The 10,330-nt window shown below is 36.9% G+C and overlaps 1 long non-coding RNA gene across 1 annotated transcript; it reads left to right on the top strand.

Moving 5' to 3' along the window:
- Positions 1–276: 276 nt before the first annotated feature.
- Positions 277–3,912, top strand: LOC149030678 (uncharacterized). The gene is made up of 2 exons (XR_016178459.1): positions 277–3,273; positions 3,393–3,912. It is a non-coding gene; the product is annotated as an uncharacterized LOC149030678 (long non-coding RNA).
- Positions 3,913–10,330: the final 6,418 nt, after the last annotated feature.

Raw genomic sequence — 10,330 nt, 5'->3', positions numbered from 1 at the left:
AGAATATTTATTTTAAATATAATTAAATTTTACCAGTTTAAAAAAATTATTCTTAAAAAATATTTCTTTATCGATTTTTTTTCAAGAAATCTTGTTTTTTTGTATATTGACTACTTATGAGATATAATAGATATGCTATATAAGATATATGTAAGCTTTTCTCATAAATGGTATCACGCTTTTATCGAAATCAAAGTAATAAAGAAGATACTCGAGGCAAGCAGATAAAAAATCAAACAAAATATAAATTTCTTTAGTTGCTTAGTTATTTAGTCTAATAATCAATCTAAGAATACTTCAAAGAAATAAGTTTTGCCGTAAGAAAAAAACTAAGAGAACAGTCGTGACGATCGTCAATGTCGTCTTCGTTGTCATCGTTGGGACAACAGTTGCATTTGACAACCCCACGTAGCCGGGACTAAGACAGATTAAGTATTTTAAATTGAACAGAGGGAAACTGTTCGCGGGTGGGTGGAAGGGAGGAGGGAGATTGTCGGGAGATCGGTAGCCGAGGTGGACGAAGGGAAAACAGGGTGGCTAGGGAGAGTGAAGGGGATGAAAAAGGGGGCCGTGGGGTGGTGTGGGTGGAGGAAATAGAAGAGTGGAAGAAGAGGAAAGGACGGTAGTCGGTAGAGTCTGGGGCTTTTTCCCTCCTTATCTGCTTCTCTTCGTTCCCTCCTGGCCGGAGGGAGTTCAGTTTTTATAATAAAAGACTGTAATTAATGCCGCCCTCCTTCCACCATCACCAGCAGCCACCCTCGAGCGCCTCCTTCGCGCGACACCCCTCGCCACCAGCATCGACCACCACCTCCAACCACCTTCGACCACCTCCGCCAACTTCCTGCGGAGGAAGCCGATCCGAGGACCGCCCAGGGCTCTGCATTTTTCTTATTCCATCCAACGATGAATCGAAGAGTACACTGCTCGGCTGTTTTCAAGTTCTTTTCTAAAGAAACCTTTATCTTTTTCTGATTGATGCAAGTTTTTTTTATGTACATAATATTAGGTCATCTCAAAAGTTCCTTGAGTTTCCTTAGAAAATTTCTCATGTACAATAGTTTGTATTTTATAGAAAAAATTAATAGAGTCAAAGAGATTGTATATAACTCCGTAAAATAACATCAAATAAAAAATATTGTACATGTGCAATTTAGGATTACCTAATATTTTCTTTTATGAGAAAAAGATAAATATAGAAAAAAATAACAATACATGTATCTAATTCGATCAATCAGATATTACGTCGCAACGGTTAGCATACTAGGAAGATATTCAGTCGCGTGTCCGTCGGTGCTCTACTGGGTCATCTTTCATCTCCCTACCCTTTCCTTATTCGCGCTCCTCAAATTCCTCAACTCCGGAACTCGAGTTTCTGACGCCGACATTGAATGCGTTGATGCGTTCAATTTGTCTCAGGAAGGCTTCATCCGTCTCTCGTGTCACACTGTTACAAGTTGTTTTCGAGAAATTCTCTTACGTGCGTTGATAAAAAATACGAACTCTTATCGAAGTTTAGGGCTTTAACGAACCGTCAAGATGCAGCCGTCGCGTCCGTTAAACGTCCGAAAAATCCCCTGTGTTTCTCCGTATGGAAACCGGTTCCGCGATTTTTATGGGGTCATCCGGTCTAGAGGGGAGGTCATCTCATTGAGGTCAGACCGGAGGAACGAAACGGTTCTCTCCCCTCCAAAAGGACCTGGGCATCTGGTCATCGAGAATTAAAAAGTGCGAAAAAACTTACCTGACCAGTTCCGAAGCGAGTTCCCCTCGGCCACGAGCACACGTGGACAGCTCGTAAGGGTTATGCTAATGTGGACAGGGCCGTTGTTCGGTAGCCTTCTATCTCTCTCTTATTCTCTTTCTCTTTCGTTCAACCCTTTCTTCGACCCAGGTAGGGTCAACTTTGGAGAAACGGGTTTCCGGATTTTTTCCTCGTGATCAAAGAGCTCGGCCGAAGGGTGGGGGATGACCACCGAACTATCGAAGGTTATATCGAAACTGAGTCTCGTAACTAACTAAAACCCCAGTACAGTTTTGCTTCGTGTCTATCGTATTATCGTAGAAAATAGTTCATTTGCGTTTTTCTATTCAATTCTTCGCAATATATCAAAAAAGTTATGAATACGTAAGCAACCATACGTGTTATATTACAAGTGTTCAATTTTTTCATTGTTAAATTGTGCTAGAACAGTGATGGAAGAAACAATCTGCACGGCTGTGTAAAGTTTCTTAAATAAAGTTTAGTTTCTTCTAATAATAAGCACGATATTCGGATCGTATCAGGTCCGAACGTAAATTTATTTAAAAACTACTCATTGTTGTGTTTCCGTGTAATGAAATTGTTGATTATTCATTCGGAGGAGGGACGATACCCAACTCACCTTACCTTGCACGCTCGATGTGCCGCGTAAATTCCTTTTTCGCTCGGCAGCACGAAATGACGTTAGGCGAATGAAATTGAAGGCGTGTTTAAATTTCACGGCAAATTCTGCGACCAACTTCTACCCGCGATTGACTTTAAAGTTTCACTTGAGACGCGCAACAGCGCCACTTTAAGTTCACTTTCCTATGCCACGATATAGTATAGGTGTATATATATATGTATGCATCTATATTTATGTATAAGTAGATATACAAGCGTAACCATCGTTAAATCGACTAAACGTCGATGCGAAAAGTTCTTCTGTAAGAAGCGAAACTTTTTCGAGCCGTCATATAGAATTGATTTTTACTTCGTAAGATAAACTTTACGTCGCGTCGGATCAAAACTAGATAAGAGAACATTAGCTAAGATAATTATCGAGCTATGCTTCATTCGTTTTGAAATATATGTGAGAATAAAAATGATTTTTTATTTTCTTTATTATACTTTGAAAGAATTGCATATACACAGGTACAACCATTTTTCTATTATATTAGGATTAATTATTGATTTTAATTCATTCTTATATATGCAATAAAATTTTGATCATATAACTGTGCAAAACTGATACGATGCAAATAAATATATGAATGATTTTTTTAATCAGTAGGCATGACGTTGTTGCATACTTTTAATAAACAGTAGAGCGACCTATATGAAAGAAATAGTTCTATTCTTCTACATTAATCCGGTGGGAGAGGTGAGGAAGGAAGAGTTAGCATTTACTAAAGATAGCGATTAAAACAAAGTTAAAACGTTAAGTTTTGGAAGAAGCCTTTTAATCTTAAAGTAAAACTGAAGTTTACGAAGGTTCGTCCCTCTGGTAAAAGGCCGATCTCGAATCGAGCTACGTAAGTTGACCTCGAGTGAGACGACGATGGTTCCGATGAAAATCGACTTTCTCTATCTGTTTGAACGAAGGGTAACAAAGTTGGTCGGAAAAATCTACCACGGCCATTTTACTTTTCAGCTTCTTTCTCGATACCCCTGGCCACCCCCGAAAGGGGAGAGAGTAGCGGGAGGCATCTGCCAGTTCTAAGTGGGCCGGAATGGTTGAAAATAGATGGAAAGGGGTCGAAGGTGAAGCGGGAGGGAGGATACTTCGATGAATTGGTAGGGGATGCTTTTTCTAACGTCAACCCACTCTCTCTTGAGAACGGAGTATTCCCGTTGCTACTTCACCCTTGCTTTCGAACGGAAAAAAGAAGGATGGAAGACGAATAAAATGGCCGATGGTTCGCTTAATGCTTAAAATATATAAAATTAAGAAATTGGACTGCATCAAATGAATGCGAAATATATACAAATTTATGTCAGGCGACAACTGTGAAACAAGTTTTTTTCTTTAGCTTTAAATGAAAGGAAGAAAAATGTATATAAAGCAATATAAAGCATCTGTATATAAAACTTTCTCTTGCAACAAAAAAAAGGAAAATAAATTGAAGTAAACATTATTATTTAATGTGGCAAATAAAAAATGTCTATAGATACTCTCTTCTCGATCAGAATCAAATTTAACAACCGTTCCGCGAACGGGCTGAGTTCTAAAGCGAATTTCCACATTGAGTTTCCGATTCGAGAGATCCTATCCCAAGCGATTGTCGTATTATAGTTTAATACCGTTATCGCCCGATTTCCTGATCGTCGTCTTGGATAAAGGTCCGGTATGGGAATTCGAGAGTAGAGTATTTTCGTCTTACGATCGAAATACGACGAGGACGCTCATTGCATTAGATACACGATAATGTAGTAACATAAACAAAGGAAAACGTTTACACTGCATAGTTTGACTTGATTTAATAACAATTGCATTTATTGCATTAATGTAACTATAGTAACCTAGCATTGTAATAAATGATTTAATCGTATTATCCTAATGAAAGTTTCGAGAAAGCTTTATCATGATACTTTTTTTATAGCTTAGCAATCTGGAAAGGAATAATGGCAATTAAAGTAGAAGATATCGTTATAAAACCTAAAGATTTCGAAGGTGGTTAGAGTAGGGGGAAATCTTCATTCTCGGAAGGGATGCTTTTTGTCGTTTGAAATATGCCGAGGCGAGGGTGTATTCGTCTGACACGGGAAGCGAGGAATGATAAAATGGCGTCACCAGCACAAAAGACCCCAAGATTTTTACTCTCTTAGCTCTTCTCCCTTTTGTCCTTGTCTTTAATGACGCGGAGTCAACTCGACGTTTTACCTAAGAAAAGAAACGATCGACCATGGAAACACCGTTGGTCGTCGCCGTTAAATATGGTATATACTTTCTTTTAATTCATTTTTCCATCCTTTAAATGTTCATAAAATTACTATGTTATAATTAAAGAAATAAATTATATGATATATTGCATGTGTATTTAAGTATGAGTCAATATAAATACATGTAATATATAAAATTTTATACACTTGGATATATAAAATACATAATAAAGCTCAAGCTGCCAATGGAACTCATTGAAAAAAATGATTTTGTCCTATTAAGAAAATCCCTACTCAAGAGAAAATGATTATCACTGAAAGGGGTAATAAAACAATGCGAAATGGACGAATATCGTTACGTCGTTCTTGAAAGCGACAGCTATTCGTCTTTTAATCGGCTCGGAATTTTCTCATTTTCTCTCCTTTATCTTGACTTTTGTGAATTTTATTTCTTTCTGCCCTTTTCCATCCTTCTGATATTGGTTTTTTAAAGAGAATATTTTTATACCTTTTATATGAATATTAATGTCATTATATCACATAGTATCGTCTGTATCAACATGTATATATGAGCTAATATTAACTGTAAGACTAGGAAATATTTTTATATACAAAGCATACTATTTTGTTTCGATGTACTCGAGTTCAGTGACTCGATTTTAATATTCTGACGCGCCATGGCTTTTTAAATACAGTTGTCCTGTATATTTACTTATAATCGAGTTAAGGAATTTTTGTTTCTTTTTACTAAGTAATAGTACGCTTTTTCTAGTTGTAAGAAACAAAAGTTTCATTTATTTAATTATCATAATTATTTATATATGCTCAACCAAAATGAAATTTATTTAGATATTTTTTATTCAGATTTTTTATTTAGATTTAATGTTGCAAAAATATTCGGATGCACTTTTTCTTTTGCAGCTTGTTCGTTCAAAAAAATTGATTCGACTGCTCAAAAGTTTTATTTGTAAACATAGCCATACTGGAACACCGAACTCAGGATCGTGAATCAGTTTGCATTGAAGATTCAGAGATATTTTACTTATATACATATATACATATATATATATATATATATATATAATTTTTAATCGATTCTCAGGATGATTCGGTGAAGTAGACAAAGTTCCCGCACCAGAGATTTACTCTCCTAATACCGCTACTAATATATAACGTAGCACACGCGTGCATTTCATTGCTAAGACTAGAATATTCGAATTTTAAACGAAAGAGGGAGGGGAAGCTTTAATAAGCCGAGTTCGGTTCTCGTTCCCTACAAAGATAATTTTTCGTAAGCCCCTTTCTAGTATATCTCGGTTGAGTATTCGATAGAAGCATTCTCAACCCCAAGAAAATCTTTTGCGGCACTAATGTAACAAGGAACAAAAGAACGTAGCCTTGGATGATTTGCCAGATCGTAGTAAGAGAGAGAGAGAGAGAGAGAGAGAGAGAGAGAGAGAGAAAGGCGTAGGAGTCTTCGAAAAGAAAAGGAATCGTTGAAGGAACGAAGCAAAGAGCTAGCAGCCTACTCAGGCTGGATAGGGGGTGGTAGAGGATGAGAGTGAAGCCGCAGCGGTAGGGTTGGCAGTCTTCGAAGGGGTTGTATTTTAAGATTCACCCTCGGCGGCTATCTCGCCGGTCCTATCGAGAAGGGGATGGATTTTTCCTCGGTTCGAGACTCAAACTGCGAAAGGGACGATGCACAACACCTCGACGACTTAACGTGACTGAACAAAAGTTATTTACGTGGGCTATAACAAGTTTCTTAATAAATTATGATCTAACGGGAGACGATACTTCTAAGACGTCATTAACGAGAAATTGCACTAAAATTTTTCATGTGTAACAATCATCGATAATAATTATATTTTATATGTTTATATGTAAATATAAATAAATATATTGTATACTTGCACGACATGAATTTTAGATGATGGTCGCATTGTCATTAATAGTCGATAAGCGTACGTTTGCTATTTATGATTGGAGTCCGTGCGAATATAGTTGTAGATATACACTGTGTGTGTACACAGAACGGTTATAGTGGAAGAATGGGGAAGAGGAACTTCGCGTGTTGAGTCGCACGTAGAGAGACAAATATTAGATACCACCTTTTCGGCAAAGTACTTTGACTTCTAAGTATTCTCCACTTGAAAGTACTTTGTGCAAACTTGAAAATGACACGAGGGTGGTCCGAAAAACGCTTGACTTTAAGTGCTGTTTATGTATAACGCGACGCATATGAATAATAGGTTGAACTGAATAGGTTCGAAGAAAAAACAAAATATGAATGAGAGAGAAAAAGAAGAAAAGTGAGAATCGATCAAGTGACTGAACTACGATAAACTCTATTAGTTTATTTTTTTTACTATTATTTCTTATTATTACTTCTCATGCATAAAAGTTTGTATAATTTATATATATATATATATATATATATATATATATATATATATATATATATATATATATATGTATTATAATAAATATGTTCAAATATTTTCATTTTTATTTTTCGACACACAAAAAAAAGAGAAGAATAAATTTTGGTACAGAGAAACGCGCCGAAAGTGCTGAAGAAGAACACTTTAGTATTTTTATTGATTCGCCTTGCGAGGAGTAGTTAAGGGGTGCCAACCGGCGGACTTACCCCCACCGAAGCTTCCAACGTTCTCCTGCTGCCCCTTCGATATGAGGGGCTAAGAGGGTAGGTATTCTCCTTACCCCCTCTCTCCATAGTTTCCTTTCAACCCCACCATACCGAGCGTGGCTCGTTCCACCCTTGGCTTTTCCAACGGACGCTGTTAAAGAAAAGTATCCACCAAAAAGAAGAAGAGGGTGGAGGAGGCCGCGTTTTCCGTCTCCACCTTCCTTCCTTTCGTCTTTTCCTTTCTATCTCCAAAGAGAGAATCACGTCATCCCTATCTTTTTCTCTTCTTTCCTCTTTCTTCTTCTTTCTTTCTCTTCCTCGTGGCCTCATGCTCTCTGTGGTAGATAATTTTACTCGCCAAGCGAATTGCTAGAGGCGAAAAGATTTCGAGGTCTATGGAAAGAAAGACAGAATGAGAGAGAAAGAAACAGAGATAGAAAGATAGAAAGAGAAAGAGGGAAAGAGAGAGAGAGACCACCATCGCGTCCTCCAACCCACGAAGCTAAGCCACCGTGGAAAGTGAAAAGTTTTCTTTCATCTTTCTATCGTGCTATAGAGCGAGCTCGAGCTGGTAAATGAGAGAAAGAGAGAGAACGAGAGAGAGAGAGAAAAAAGAGAGAAAAAAAAAGAAAAAAAAAGAAAGATAAGGAGAGAAAAGAGGAAGATTTTAATGCGAGCTAAACGTAGAAAAAGTTTTACCAAGATTTCATTTGCACTGCGCCTGCAATCCGCCTGTAATATTCTTCTTCTTCTTCTTTCTTCTAACGAGATGAGATCCTTCTGGCGGTCCGACAACGGTTATCTTTTCCGAGAGCGTAATTGGAGGAAAAATATGATAATTTTGTAGGAAAAGTTGCTAAGACCGCGAAAGACTATTTTTGTCTCGTCTCTGGAAAGAAAAACAAAAAATATATATACAAATTTCTTTCCTTAGATACGTGTAGACTTTTAACGTTAATACTTTTGTAGTTTGACAATAATGAATTCTTGCCTAAAATCAAGATAGATAGATAGATAGAAAGAGAGAGAAAGAGTGACATGATTATGCTAAAGTACATTTATAAAAAACCACTCCCTCGTCCTTTTTTTCCCCGGCAACTTTCATGCCTCACCCAGTAATTAGTCTAAAAATCAAAGAAAAAGAGATGGGGTAAGAATAGATTACGTAAAAAAAAAGCTTACGAAGGTTTACTCTCTGTCTTTTTCTTTTTCCCTCTCGGATGCGTATGGTTTCGGCGCTGGTTTATGACCGCTAATTAAGTGAAAAAGCATCGACAAAGTGGCCACTCCACTCTGCTTCTGGTAGCTATATGAATAAGATACCGACGGCAAAACGGAGGCTAATAGGTACACCTGTAAAAAAAATAAAAACTAGGGTCGGCCTGGGATGAGTGAGGAAGAGAATGGAGCGAGAAGAACGAATGGAGAAAAAAGTTGTTTGCGTGTTGCGGGCCACCACCTGTTAGAAAAAGCATCCCTTGGTGAGAGGAAAAACCAGGGAGAAAAAAAGAGAGAAAAAAAGAAAGACGGTCGGCAGTCTGAACAAAAAAACATGAGAGGACGGCCCGGCGCATGTACACACATACATACATGCAATTCAATAACAAGCATACGCGCACAAAGATGACACTCCATCGGAAAGGATTCTGGGGTGGTAAAGCGTGCCACGTGCCGGCAGTCTACGAACGTTCACGAACAAAGTTGTTCGTGTTACGAGGGGAGTGAGTTGGTGAGAGCAGGGGTGTCAAGTGAAGCATCATTTTTTTTTACTACAACTCACCCCGCGCTACTCTCTTGACTGACTTGACTGGAATGCACATAAAAAACGTTTAGGGTCATATGTCTCCCTGTATTATTGATGCCTCCACTATTGTTGAGAGTGCAGCCTCGTATAGCTTTACAGAGTAACAGGTACTACCTATAATTTATATACTTGATTAACTGCTTTTAAACTTCCTGCTGATTGATTTGTTAGTTCGAGTATGTCGATTTTTTACGATAAAATTGCTTTTATATATCAAAGATCAAATGTCAAGAAGTATTATATTTTTGTTTATCACAAAATTTCCTAATTAACATAAAGGAAACGTAGTTTTTTTTTCTGCATAGCATCATTAATAGACAATTAAAATGCCTTCCATTGCTCAATCGTTCTTCACAAAAAGACTATTCAATCGACCTCGTTAAAAAGAAATAAACAGTTTCACGTAGAAAAACTGTAGGGAAAGGTCGGAAGATAGCGGGACGTGGTGGTACACTTGGCTAGTAAAAAGAGGAGAAACACGAGCGCTCGTAAAGCTCCTGAGAATTGGATGATAAATTTAAAACTCTGTTAAAATACTCCAAATGAAAACTGCACGGTAGATAAGCTTCCTTTTTGTCTATGGGAGATACTGTTTGTTAAAAAAAATAAATATAAATAATCCAAACATTGTTTCAATCAAAATGGAAGAATATAATGCTCATATATAATTTTATAAAAAATGTAAAGAATTTATTTTTGGAACAACTTATTCTAGCGAAACATAAAATTTGGTTCGTGTAAAAGCTAAGCATAGACACGAACCAAGTTGGACTAAACCAGTAACGCCATCTGACAGAAAAACGATGAATTAAAATGAAACAAGCGGCGTTCACACGAGTCGACCAATTTATATATTTTAAAATTGGAGATGGATTATAAATAAATTTAGAAATAAAATAAAAATAACGAAAATAACTATTTTTCATATAATTTTATAAAAATATGAAATATCTGAATTAAAGCTAATAAAACAAACAATTCTACCATTATTCCATATTGAAGTTTTAGAATATTCTTATATCAATTGTTTAGATTACTTTTTATACAACTGATCCATGTAAATTATAATTACAAAATGTTTGTCGATGTTAAACATTAAGAAAGACTTAAGAAGTTCGTTATATATTTTCTTTTCCTTCTTCACAAAGTAAAGTATTCGCAACTTTAACGGCGAAAAGAGACGAGACTGTGGCTCGACTTAAGCGAAACAAACGCGCCGACCTTAAATCTTCATGGAAGTCCGGAAGATCGCGTT

This window comes from Polistes dominula, unplaced genomic scaffold (genome assembly GCF_049000335.1).
Source record: "Polistes dominula isolate Pdom_NZ unplaced genomic scaffold, Pdom_raw_medaka contig_77, whole genome shotgun sequence".
NCBI classification, from domain to species: domain Eukaryota; kingdom Metazoa; phylum Arthropoda; class Insecta; order Hymenoptera; family Vespidae; genus Polistes; species Polistes dominula.
Note: the sequence above shows the minus strand (reverse complement) of the source record. Positions and strands in the feature narration are given on the sequence as shown.